General features: G+C 44.6%; 1 pseudogene; it reads right to left on the bottom strand.

Annotated features, from left to right (window-relative positions):
* Nucleotides 1–13,123, bottom strand: part of LOC135522933 (TGF-beta receptor type-1-like) — a 95,045-nt pseudogene that overhangs the window by 50,121 nt on the left and 31,801 nt on the right.

Here is a 13,123-nt window from a genome sequence, read left to right as displayed (position 1 = left end):
TGGTACTGGGACTGGCTAACTGCACTACGTTGGTACAGGGACTGGCTAACTGCACTACGTTGGTACAGGGACTGGCTAACTGCACTACGTTGGTACAGGGACTGGCTAACTGCACTACGTTGGTACTGGCTAACTGCACTACGTTGGTACAGGGACTGGCTAACTGCACTACGCTGGTTCAGGGACTGGCTAACTGCACTACGCTGGTTCAGGGACTGGCTAACTGCACTACGCTGGTTCAGGGACTGGCTAACTGCACTACGCTGGTACAGGGACTGGCTAACTGCACTACGCTGGTACAGGACTGGCTAGCTGCACTAGGGGTACAGGGACTGGCTAACTGCACTACGCTGGTACAGGGACTGGCTAACTGCACCACGTTGGTACTGGCTAACTGCACTACGTTGGTACTGGCTAACTGCACTACGTTGGTACTGGCTAACTGCACTACGTTGGTACAGGGACTGGCTAACTGCACTGGTACGGGACTGGTACTGGGACTGGCTAACTGCACGCTACGGGACTGGTACAGGGACTGGCTAACTGGCACACTACGCTGGTACAGGGACTGGCTAACTGCACCACGCTGGTACAGGGACTGGCTAACTGCACCACGCTGGTACAGGGACTGGCTAACTGCACCACGCTGGTACAGGGACTGGCTAACTGCACTACGCTGGTACAGGGACTGGCTAACTGCACTGGCTACGCACCACGCTGGTACAGGGACTGGCTAACTGCACCACGCTGGTACAGGGACTGGCTAACTGCACCACGCTGGTACAGGGACTGGCTAACTGCACTACGCTGGTACAGGGACTGGCTACAGGGACTGGCTAACTGCACTACGTTGGTACAGGGACTGGCTAACTGCACTACGTTGGTACAGGGACTGGCTAACTGCACTACGTTGGTACAGGGACTGGCTAACTGCACTACGTTGGTACAGGGACTGGCTAACTCCACTAGGTTGGTACAGGGACTGGCTAACTGCACTAAGTTACTTATCAGGGGTTAGCTCTCTGCTCTCTTGAGATGCACCCATGAGGGAAGGGACTGACTGACAGTGAGAGATGGGGACGGACCTGGGAAGACGCTGAGGTTGGGGTTCTTGTTGCACCAGTCGGAGGCGCAGCACATTGGGTAGATGCCTGTGTCGTCCTTGGTGGAGGGCGCGCAGATGAAGGGGCGGTCGCGGGGGATCAGTTCGCTCTCGTGCACGCACATGCTGCGCTCGGTGGTGAGCCGGCTGCCAGACTTCATGACCGTCACGAAGCACAGACCGTCCGTGGTGCACGTAGAGTTGAGACAGCGCTGGCAATAGCACTGCAGGGCTGGAGGGAGAAGAGTGATGGAACATAGTTTCAGGTAGAGAGACAGAGGTAGAGAGAGAAAGCAGGGGAGGGAACAAGAGAGAGGACAAAGGAGAGAGATGAATACTAGAGGTCAACACTTTAATCGTAATGATCGATTGATTAGGGCCGATTTCAAGTTTATAACAAATCGGTAATCGCTATTTTTGGACGCCCGATTACATTGCAGTCCACAAGGAGACTGGGGGGCAGGCTGACCGCCTGCTACGCGAGTGCAGCAAGGAGCCATGGTAAAATGCTAGCCAGCATTAAACTGATCTTAGAAAAAACAATCAATTTTCACATAATCACTAGTTAACTACACATGGTTGATGATATTACTAGGTTAATACCCTCTTAGAGATCGGGCTACTTTTTTCAACATTCTGTTAAAAATCGCGCAACATTTCAACGTCCTGCTACTCATGCCAGGAATATAGTATATGCATATGATTAGTATGTGTGCATAGAAAACACTCTGAAGTTTATAGAACTGGTTCAATGGTGTCTGTGACTATAACAGAACGAGTTCCGTGGTCAAAATCGCCAGAAAACCTGGTCACTAAATCGACGGAGAAAAAAATCAATCCGCTAGTCCATGTATTGTCTATTGGAAGGAAAAATACTTAAGGCTGAGAATACAGTTCCTATAGCTTCCACACGATGTCGCCAGTGTTGTGATTTCAATTCAACTAAATCGTTGGTCATCTGAGTAATAGCCACATCCGGTTGTCAAGTCCAGAGCTGTAAACAATGGAACCAGAAAAGTTGACTGTGTTTCCCAAACTTGTGCCTATTGAATACAGATCGCTCCGTGATCAATTGGATCGTTTATTAACGTTTAGTAATACCTAAAGTTGGATTACAGAAGTAGTTTGAAGTGTTTTGTCAAAGTTTACAGGCAACTTTTTTAATTTAAAAAAATAACGTTGCGTTTAAAAAAAATGTTTTTTTCCTGGATCTGATGGTCTTCATAAATGGACATTTTGGGTACACAATGACCAATTTAATCGAAAAAAAAGACCCAATTGTGATGTTTATGGGACATATAGGAGTGCCAACAAAGAATCTCGTCAAAGGTAATGAATGTTTTCTATTTTATTTCTGCGTTTTGTGTAGCGCTAGCTACGCTAATTCCTTTGTTTAATTCCCTTCTGGTATTTCGGCGTGTTGCCTGCTATCAGAAAATAGCTACTCATGCTTTCGCCGAAAAGCATTTTACAAATCTGACTCGTTGGCTAGATTCACAACAAGTGTAGCTTGAATTGAGTACCCTGCATGTGAATTTTAATGAACGTTTGAGTTTTAACGAGTGCTATTAGTATTTGGCGTAGCGCATTTGCATTTATTGTTGGCAGGGGGTGCGGTTGCGTCCCGGGTGGGCCAGACAGGTTAACTAGCTTGTCTTGCGTTGCACGTAATCAATGCGGTGCCTGTTAATTTATCATCGAATCACAGCCTACTTCAACGTCGCCAAACGGGTGATGATTTAACAAAAGCACATTCTCGAAAATCGAGAAAACCACAATCGTTGCACTAATGTACCTAACCATAAACATAAATGCCTTTCTTAAAAATCAATGCACAAATATATTTTTTTAAACCTGCATATTTAGTTTACAGAATTTCATGTTAGCAGGCAATATTAACTAGGGAAATTGTGTCACTTCTCTTGCGTTCAGTGTAAGCAGAGTCAGGGTATATGCAGCAGTTTGGGCCGCCTGGCTCGTTGCAAACTGTGTGAAGACTATGTGTTCCTAACAAAGACTAATTAATTTGCCAGGATTTTACATAATTATGACATAACATTGAAGGTTGTGCAATGTAACAGCAATATCTAGACTTAGGGTTACCACCTGTCTGATAAAATACCGAAAGGTTCCGTATTTCACTGAAAGAATAAACGTTTTGTTTTCGAAATGATAGTTTACAGATTTGGCCATATTAATGACCTAAGACTAGTATTTCTGTGTGTTTATTATATTATAATCAAGTCTATGATTTGATATAGCGATCTGACTGAGTGGTGGTAGGCAGCAGCAGGCTCGTAAGCATTCATTCAAACAGCACTTTCCTGCGTTTGCCAGCAGCTCCTAGCAATGCTTGAAGCACAGCTCTGTTTATGAATTCAAGCCTATCAACTCCAGAGATTAGGCTGACAGTACTATAGTGCCTATAAGAACATCCAATAGTCAAAGGTCTATGAAAAACGCATGGTAAGAAATAGTCCAATAATAACTACAACCTAAAACACCCTACCTGGGAATATTGAAGACCCATGTTAAAAGGAACCACCAGCTTTCATATGTTCTCATGTTCTGAGCAAGGAACTTAAACGTTAGCTTTTTTTTACATGGCACATATTGCACTTTTACTATCTTCTCCAACACTGGGTTTTTGCCAAATTTAAACCAAATTGAACATGTTTCATTATTTATCCGCTACAAGACCATGGTGCTTGCCTACGGAGCTGTGAGGGGAACGGCACCGCAGTACCTCCAGGCTCTGATCAGGCCCTACACCCAAACAAGGGCACTGCGTTCATCCACCTCTGGCCTGCTCGCCTCCCTACCACTGAGGAAGTACAGTTCCCGCTCAGCCCAGTCAAAACTGTTCGCTGCTCTGGCCCCCCAATGGTGGAACAAACTCCCTCACGACGCCAGGACAGCGGAGTCAATCACCACCTTCCGGAGACACCTGAAACCCCACCTCTTCAAGGAATACCTAGGATAGGATAAAGCAATCCTTCTCACCCCCCTTAAATGATTTAGATGCACTATTGTAAAGTGGCTGTTCCACTGATGTCAGAAGGTGAATTCACCAATTTGTAAGTCGCTCTGGATAAGAGCGTCTGCTAAATGACTTAAATGTAAATGTAAATGTTATTTGAGACCAAATTGATTTATTTATGTATTAAGTCAAAATAAAACTGTTCATTGTTCATTCAGGTTTGTTGTAATTGTCATTATTATTTTTTAAATAGGCATGTTAAAATCTGCAAATCTGCATTTTTTTGGTCCTCCAATAATCGGTATCGGCGATCAAAAATTGGTTGACCTCTAATTAATACCAACAACAAAATTACTCCGGAATGATTTCTTCCCCACAAAAAGAAACTCAACAAAGCATTTGATAAAATACCAGAGTGCAATATCATATAACAGCGTGTGTGTGTGTGTGTGTGTGTGTGTGTGTGTGTGTGTGTGTGTGTGTGTGTGTGTGTGTGTGTGTGTGTGTGTGTACACGATACGTGTTCTGAGCGAGTTTACAGCTCGGCTAAAAACATCAGATAAATAGCTACAGTGCAAAACAAACAAAAAAACTCAGCCCAGTTTGCTACAATAAACAACAAGTCTTCAACAATGTTAGTTGGTCTCCAAGGTGATCCACCTCCCCACCCAGGGGCTCACTGCCTCTAAGCCATCTTCCTTGCTCAGCCTTTTTGCAGTCAGGGCACTTGCAGATGAAAAACATCTCTTCCTCTGCTAAAAGGTTCAAAATCAAATAAAATTGTATTGGTCACATACACATGGTTAGCAGATGTTAATGCGAGCGTAGGGAAATGACTGTGCTTCTAGTTCCAACAGTAATATCTAATAAGTAATCTAACAATTCCCCAACAAATACACACAAATCTAAAAAAGGGTGAAAGATAATGTACATATAAGTAAACTCAGCAAAAAAAGATACATCCTCTCACTGTCAACTGCATGTATTTTCAGCAAACTTAACATGACTAAATATTTGGATGAACATAACAAGATTCAACAACTGAGACATAAACTGAACAAGTTCCACAGACATGTGACTAACAGAAATGGAATGATGTGTCCCTGAACAAAGGGGGGGTCAAAATCAAAAGTAACAGTCAGTATCTGGTGTGGCCACCAGCTGCATTAAGAACTGCAGTGCATCTCCTCGTGGACTGCACCAGATTTGCAAGTTCCCAGACATTTCTGGGGGGAATGGCTCTATGATCAATGGGATTGAGATCCGGGCTCTTCGCTGGCCATGGCAGAACACTGACATTCCGGTCTTGCAGGAAATATTGCACGGAACGAGCAGTATGGCCGGTGGCATTGTCATGCTGGGGAGGGGTCATGTCAGGATAAGCCTGCAGGAAGGGTACCACATGAGGGAGGAGGATGTCTTCCCTGTCACGCACAGCTTTGAGATTGCCTGCAATGACAACAAGCTCAGTCCGATGATGCTGTGACACACCGCCCCAGACCATGACGGACCCTCCACCTCGATTGCCGGTGATGTCTGATGAGGACCTGCCTTACAACAGGCCTAAAAGCCCTCAGTTCAGCCTCTCTCAACTCTTGTGCGTTCCTGGTGTAACTCAGGCAGTTGTTGTTGCCATCCTGTAACTGTCCCGCAAGTGTGATGTTCGGATGTACCGATCCTGTACAGGTGTTGTTACACGTGGTCTTCCACTGTGAGGACGATCAGCTGTCCGTCCTGTCTCCCTGTAGCGCTGCCGTCTCACAATACGGACATTGCAATTTATTGCCCTGGCCACATCTGCAGTCCTCATGCCTCCTTGCAGCATGCCTAAGGCACGTTCACGCAGATGAGCAGGGACCCTGGGCATCTTTCTTTTGGTGTTTTTCAGTCAGTAGAAAGGCCTCTGTAGTGTCCTAAATTTTCATAACTGTGACCTTAATTGCCTACCGTCTGTAAGCTGTTAGTGTCTTAACGACCGTTCCACGGGTGCATGTTCATGAATTGTTTATGGTTCATTGAACAAGCATGGGAAACAGTGTTTAAACCATTAACAATGAAGATCTGTGAAGTCGTTTGGTTTATATGGATGCGTTTATATGGATGAGCGGCATAGGGAAGGTGCAATAGATGGTATAAAATACATACAGTATATACATGTGATATGAGTAATGTAAGATATGTAAACATTATTGAAGTGGCATTATTTAAAGTGGCATTGTTTACAGTGACGAGTGATCAATGTATTACAGTGGCCAGTGATTGGGTCTCAATGTAGGCAGCAGCCCCTCTGAGTTAGTGATTGCTGTTTAGCAGTCTGACGGCCTTGAGATTGAAAACAGCTTCCATCTCTCGGTCCCAGCTTTGATGCACCTGTACTGACCTAACCTTCTGGATGGTAGCCGTGTGAACAGGCAGTGGCTCAGGTGGTTGTTGTCCTTGATGATCTTTTTGACCTTCCTGTGATATTGGGTGCTCTCCGTGTCATGGAGGGCAGGTAGTTTGTGATACAGCCCGACGGGATGCTCTCGATTGTGCTTCTGTAAAGGTTTGTCAGGGTTTTGGGTGACAAGACAAATTTCTTCAGCCCCCTTAGGTTGAAGAGGCGCTGTTGCGCCTTCTTCGCCACACTGTCTGTGATGGGAATGACGAGGAACTTAACTTACTACCCTCTCCACTACTGTCCCGTCGATGTGGATATGGGGGTGCTCCCTCTGCTGTTTCCTGAAGTCCACGATCATCTCTTTTGTTTTGTTGACGTTGAGTGTGAGGTTGTTTTCCTCACACCACACTCTGAGTGTCCTCACCTCCTCCCTGTAGGCCATCTCGTCGTTGTTGGTAATCAACCCCATTACTGTTGTGTCATCTGCAAACTTGATGATTGAGTTGGAGGCATGCACGGCCACGCAATTGTGGGTGAACAGGGAGTACCTGAGAGGGGTGAGCATGCACCCTTGTGGGGCCCCAGTGTTGAGGGTCAGCGAAGTGGAGATGTTTCCTACCTCCACCACCTGGGGGCGGCCCGTCACAAAGTCCAGGACCCAAATGCACAGGGCGGGGTTGAAACCCAGGGCCTCCAGCTGGATGATGAACTTGAAGGGTACTATGTTGTTGAATGGTGAGCTGTAGTCAAACAGAATTCTTACATGGATATTATTTTTGTCCAGATCGGATAGGGCAGTGTGATGGCAATTTTGTTATCTTTGGACCTGTTGGGGTGGTGTGCAAACTGAATTGGGTCTAGGGTGGCCGGTAAGGTGGAGGTGACATGGTCCATGGCTAGCCTCTCAAAGCACTTAAAGATGACAGAAGTGAGTGCTACGGGGCAGTAGTCATTTAGTTCAGTTTTCTTTGCCTTCTTGGGTACTGGAACAATGGTAGCCATCTAGAAACATGTGGGAACAACAGACTGGAATAGGGAGCGATTGAATAGGTCTGCAAACACACCAGCCTGCTGGATTTCGCATGCTCTGAGGACGCGACCTGGGATGCCGTCTGGGCCAGCAGCCTTGCGAGGGGTAACACATTTAAATGTTTTATTCACGTCAGCCACTGAGAAGAGGGGGGGGGGTGCAGTCCTTGTTAGCGAGCCGCAACGGTTGCACTGTATTATCCTCAAAGCAGGCAAAGAAGGTGTTTAGTTTGTCTGGAAGCGTCTGAGCCGTTAAATTGCGACTCCAACTTGTCCCTGTCCCAGCATTTCGCTTGTTTGACTGCCTTGCGGAGGGAATAACTACATTGTTTATATTCACTCACGTTTCTAGACCCCTTTGCATAGTTAAATGCGGTGGTTTGCGCTTTCAGTTTTACGCGAATGCCACCATCTATCCAGGGTTTCTGGTTAGGGTAGGTTTTAGTCACAGTGAGTACAACATCTCCAATGCACTTCTTTATAAAAACTCACTCACCGAGTCAGCGTCGATGATGTTCTCTGAGGCTGACCGGAACATATTCCAGTCCGCCTGATCAAAACAATCTTGAAGAGTGGTTTCCGATTGGTCAGACCAGCGTTGAATGGTTATAATCATCACTGCTATATCCTGTTTGAGTTTCAACCTATAAGGCAGTGGGAGCAAAATGTCGTAGTGGTCGGATTTGCCAAAGGGGGGGTTTTGTATGCATCGCATAAGTTAGAGTAGCACTGGTCAAGAGTATCACCCCTGCACATAGTGCAATCAATATGCTGATAGCATTTATGTAGCCTTGTTCTCAAATATGCTTTGTTAAAATCCCCAGCTACAACAAATGCAGCCTCAGGATATATGGTTTCCAATTTACATAGAGTCCAGTCAAGTTCCTAGTCTAATGGTATGGTTGTTAGTGAAAGGGGGAGGGATATATACAGTTATTTAACCAGTCTCCACACCAATCATCTACATTGATTGCAAGAAAAGTCATTTCACTGTACTTGTGCATGAGACAATTTTTTTTTTACTTGATTGAGGTGGATTTAACAGGTGACACCAAAAAGGGAGCATGGCCTTGACCTGAATTCACATGGTCAGTCTGTGTCATGGAAAGAGCAGGTGTTCCTAATGTGTTTCACTCCCAGTGCAGATGCGGTACAGCGGGCAAGGGAACTCAACCAAAACAATTGAAATGCGATGGAAATGTGTCAGGGAAAATCCAGAGTCTCCTCAGGAAAATGAGCCTATATGTAAGCTATTGTTTCACACTATGTTGAGGTAAAAAATGAGTATAATTATATATGTATTATACATTTTGTATTCTAGATATGTACTGTTCTATATTTTGTTTTTGTATTTACTATGGAACTCCATTAGCTGTTGCCAAGGCAGCAGCTACTCTTCCTGGGGTACAGCAAAATTAAGGCAGTTTATTCAAAACACAACATATAAAACAATAATTGCAAGTGTCTTAATTAATGTGTTTGGACCCCAGGAAGAGTAGCTGCTGCCTTGGCAACAGCTAATGGGGATCCCTAATAAATACAAAAAAAAATGTTAATGTCATCGTCACCAATCAACTGCATTAGTTAATAATAACTTCACCACCCCCCACTGATTTCTCTATGCTGGCTATATGCTACCAGCTTATACAAATGGGAGTTAGCATTTAGCAGTCACTTCTACTAAACCTGAAAAGAGACAACTTCTAAATGTTGTGCAGCGAAAACAACCAAATATATAATATATCTCCAAATCAGACTTTAGCAACCATAGTGGGCCTGTTACAATATAGTTGTGGACAAAAGTTTTGAGAATGGAAAAATATTAATTTCCACAAAGTTTGCTGCTTCGGTGTCTTTAGATTTTTTGTCAGATGTTACTATGGAATACAAGCATTTCATAAAGTTTTGACAATTACATAAAGTTGATGCAAAGAGTCAATATTTGCAGTGTTGACCCTTATTTTTCAAGACCTCTGCAATCTGCCTGGGCATGCTGTCAATTAACTTCTGGGCCACATCCTGACTGATTGCAGCCCATTCTTGCATAATCAATGCTTGGAGTTTGTCAGAATGTGTGGGTTTTTGTTTGTCCACCCGCCTCTGAGGACTGACCACAAGTTCTCAAATGGGATTAAGGTCTGGGGAGTTTCCTGGCCATGGACCCAAAATATTGATGTTTTGTTCCCCGAACCACTTAGTTATCACTTTTGCCTTATTGCAAGGTGCTCCATCATGCTGGAAAAGGCATTGTTCCTGGATGGTTGGGAGAAGTTTCTCTTTTGCAGAATATCAGTCTGTCCCTTATGTTTTTCCTGGAGAGAAGTGGCTTCTTTGCTGCCCTTCCCGACACCAGGCCATCCTCCAAAAGACTTCACCTCACTGTGCGTGCAGATGCACTCACACCTGCCTGCTGCCATTCCTGAGCAAGCTCTGTATTGGTGGTGCCCCGATCCCACAGCTGAATCAACTTTAGGAGACGGTCCTGGCGCTTGCTGGACTTTCTTGGGCGACCTGAAGCCTTCTTCACAACAACTGAACCGCTCTCCTTGAAGTTCTTGATAATCCGATAAATGGTTGATTTAGGTGCAATCTTACTGGCAGCAAATCCTTGCCTGTGAAGCCCTTTTAGTGCAAAGCAATGATGACGGCACGTGTTTCCTTGCAGGTAACCATGTTTGATAGAGGAAGGACAATGATTCCAAGCACCACCCTCCTTTTGAAGCTTCCAGTCTGTTGCTCAAACTCAATCAGCATGACAGAGCCTTGTCCTAGTCAACAGTCACACCTGTGTTACTGAGAGAATCACTGACATGATGTCAGCTGGTCCTTTTGTGGCAGGGCTGAAAAGCAGTGGAAATGTTTTTTGGTGATTCCGTTTATTTGCATGGCAAAAGAGGGACTTTGCAAATAAACTGCAATTAATCTGATCACTCTTCATAACATTCTAGAGAATATGCATATTGCCTTCATACAAACTGAGGCAGCAGACTTTGTGAAAATGTATATTTGTGTCATTCAACTTTTGGCCATGACTGTACACCAATCGTGACAGATTTGACGGTAATCCACTTTGTTAGATCAGATTTGTTGAATGTGTGCCCTTCCGGCGTCCTTCTTCTTTCTGTGTTCCATTGAACACTATTGTAAATTTCATGAATGTAAAATGGCTGTGCTTCAGTTTGCACTTCTCCACACAGATAATAAATATTTGCTATCATCTTGATAAATCAGATTCCCTCATTCACGAACAGCAGAATGCTCCGTCTGGTTTAGTTTTTACCTGGTAGCAAGTTAAAATGCAAAAAAACAAGGAAATGTAGAGGACTACATTCTTTCTATGCATAGCTCAAAAATACCTTGCTTTTTCATTGTTAGTTAATTTACTCAAAAGCCGCGATCAGGATACACGGGGTGAAACTATATTAATTTGGGGACAGGTCGAAACACATATGAAACATTCATGGACATTTACATACAGTTGAAGTCAGTTTTTCAGAATTCCAGATATTTAATCCTAGCCAAAAAATCCTGTTTTAGGTCAGTTACCACTTTATTTTAAGAATGTGAAATGTCAGAATAAAATGAGAGAATTATTTATTTCAGCTTTTATTTCTTTCATCACATTCCCAGTGGGTCAGACACTTACATACACGCAATTAGTATTTGGTAGCATTGCCTTTAAATTGTTTAACTTGGCTCAAACATTCCGGGTCGCCTTCCACAACAACTTGGGTGAATTTTGTCCCATTCCTCCTGACAAAGCTGGTGTAACTGAGTCAGGTTTGTAGGTCTCCTTGCTCACACTCACTTTTTCTAGTTCTGCCCACAAATGTTCTATAGGAATGAGGTCAGGGAATTGTGATGGCTTCTCCAATACCTTGACTTTGTTGTCCTTAAGCCATTTTGCCACAAGCTTGCACACGTAGAACAGATCAGCATATAAGAGCTTTGCAAACCTGGATTGTAACATTTTTTTGCACATTATCATACAAATTCTTCAATTTCTCTCAAGTTGGTTGTTGATCATTTCTAGACAACCATTTTCAAGAATATTTAAGTCGAAATTGTAACTTGGCCACTCCGGAACATTTCACTGTTGTCTTGGTAAGCAACTCCAGTGTATATTTGTGGTCATGGGAAAGACACCTTGGCTCTCGGGCCCAATAGACCTGAACTTCCTTGTTTCCCCTCCTATCATAAAACATAAGAAATGTTGTAATTAAGTTAAACAGCACTGCTCTGAACCAACATGGCACGTCAAGGCACTATGACGGAAATCTAGGTTCTAAACCCGTCACCTATCAGTGATCATTGAAGATAAACTGAGGACTGAGATTAAATCATTTAGGCTAACAGTGTGGAGAGGAGACTAGTCTGTCATGTGTCAGTGTCTGCCAGAACAGCAGGATGGGTGTGACAGACAGAGACAGTCAGGGTTGGGACAAGATGTCTCAGTCACAGCCTGTTCCTATTCTGAATCTGGGGGGGTGGGGGGGGCGGGTAACTCACTGCCCGCTTGGAAAATGAATCGCAGACACAGCGACTACGGCTACACGAAAACAACACGCCGTGTCTCATCTGATCCCAGGCCAGTCTTATAAAAGTGACTTTAGGGGGTAGTGGCTGGCTGGTCAGTCACACCAGTCTGTTTCTGTCCCTGAAGAGGATGTTGGATATGTGTCAGCTCATCACCTGACCACATGGACTTTGATCAGCTGAAGCAAGTGTATAAAGAGCTGGGCTGGATAAAACAAGCTACATGTACAGACTACACCCAAGTAGATTACTACATTCACATTGAAGTTGTTTAGCAGAAGTTCTCATACAGAGTCAATGAATTCAACTAAATTCAGTAGGGAGAAACATTTAAATAAATATATATATAAATAAAACCCTGCTCTCTGTCACTTCCTCCAACCGCTTGCTGGCTAGCTGAGATACAACAAGTCAACAAAAGCTGCCCGTTAAAAACAGCTCTCATGACAAAATATCAACTCGAGGTATAATTGGAATTATTTCCTAATTATTTTCTTAAAATGGCTCCCCCTACTGTTGATCTCAATCGTGTCGAGAGAGAAAAAAATAAACCACTCAGCGGAACTGTGGCAATGAGGCAGTCCCAGCCTCACTAAAAAAACAACAGAGGAGTAGGTGTTAGGGGTAAGGTAATAAGGACCCACACATAGCCTAGTCCCCTAGGCCTGGGTAAGGACCCACATATAGCCTAGTCCCCTAGGCCTGGGTAAGGACCCACATATAGCCTAGTCCCCTAGGCCTGGGTAAGGCCCCACATATAGCCTAGTCCCCTAGGCCTGGGTAAGGCCCCACATATAGCCTAGTCCCCATAGGCCTGGCCTGGGTAAGGCCCCACATCCCCTAGGCCTAGCCTAGCCTCCCCTAGGCCTGGGTAAGGCCCGGGTAAGGACCCACATATAGCCTAGTCCCCTAGGCCCGGGTAAGGACCCACATATAGCCTAGTCCCCTAGGCCTGGGTAAGGACCCACATATAGCCTAGTCCCCTAGGCCTGGGACCCACATAAGTCCCCTAGACCCACATATAGCCTAGTCCCCCTGGGTAAGGCCCCATATAGCCTAAGGCCTGGGTAAAGACCCACATATAGCCTAGTCCCCT

The sequence above is a fragment of the Oncorhynchus masou genome, chromosome 30 (genome assembly GCF_036934945.1).
Source record: "Oncorhynchus masou masou isolate Uvic2021 chromosome 30, UVic_Omas_1.1, whole genome shotgun sequence".
NCBI lineage: Eukaryota > Metazoa > Chordata > Actinopteri > Salmoniformes > Salmonidae > Oncorhynchus > Oncorhynchus masou.
The sequence above is the reverse complement of the archived record's forward strand: the minus strand, read 5'-3'. Positions and strand labels throughout refer to the sequence as shown.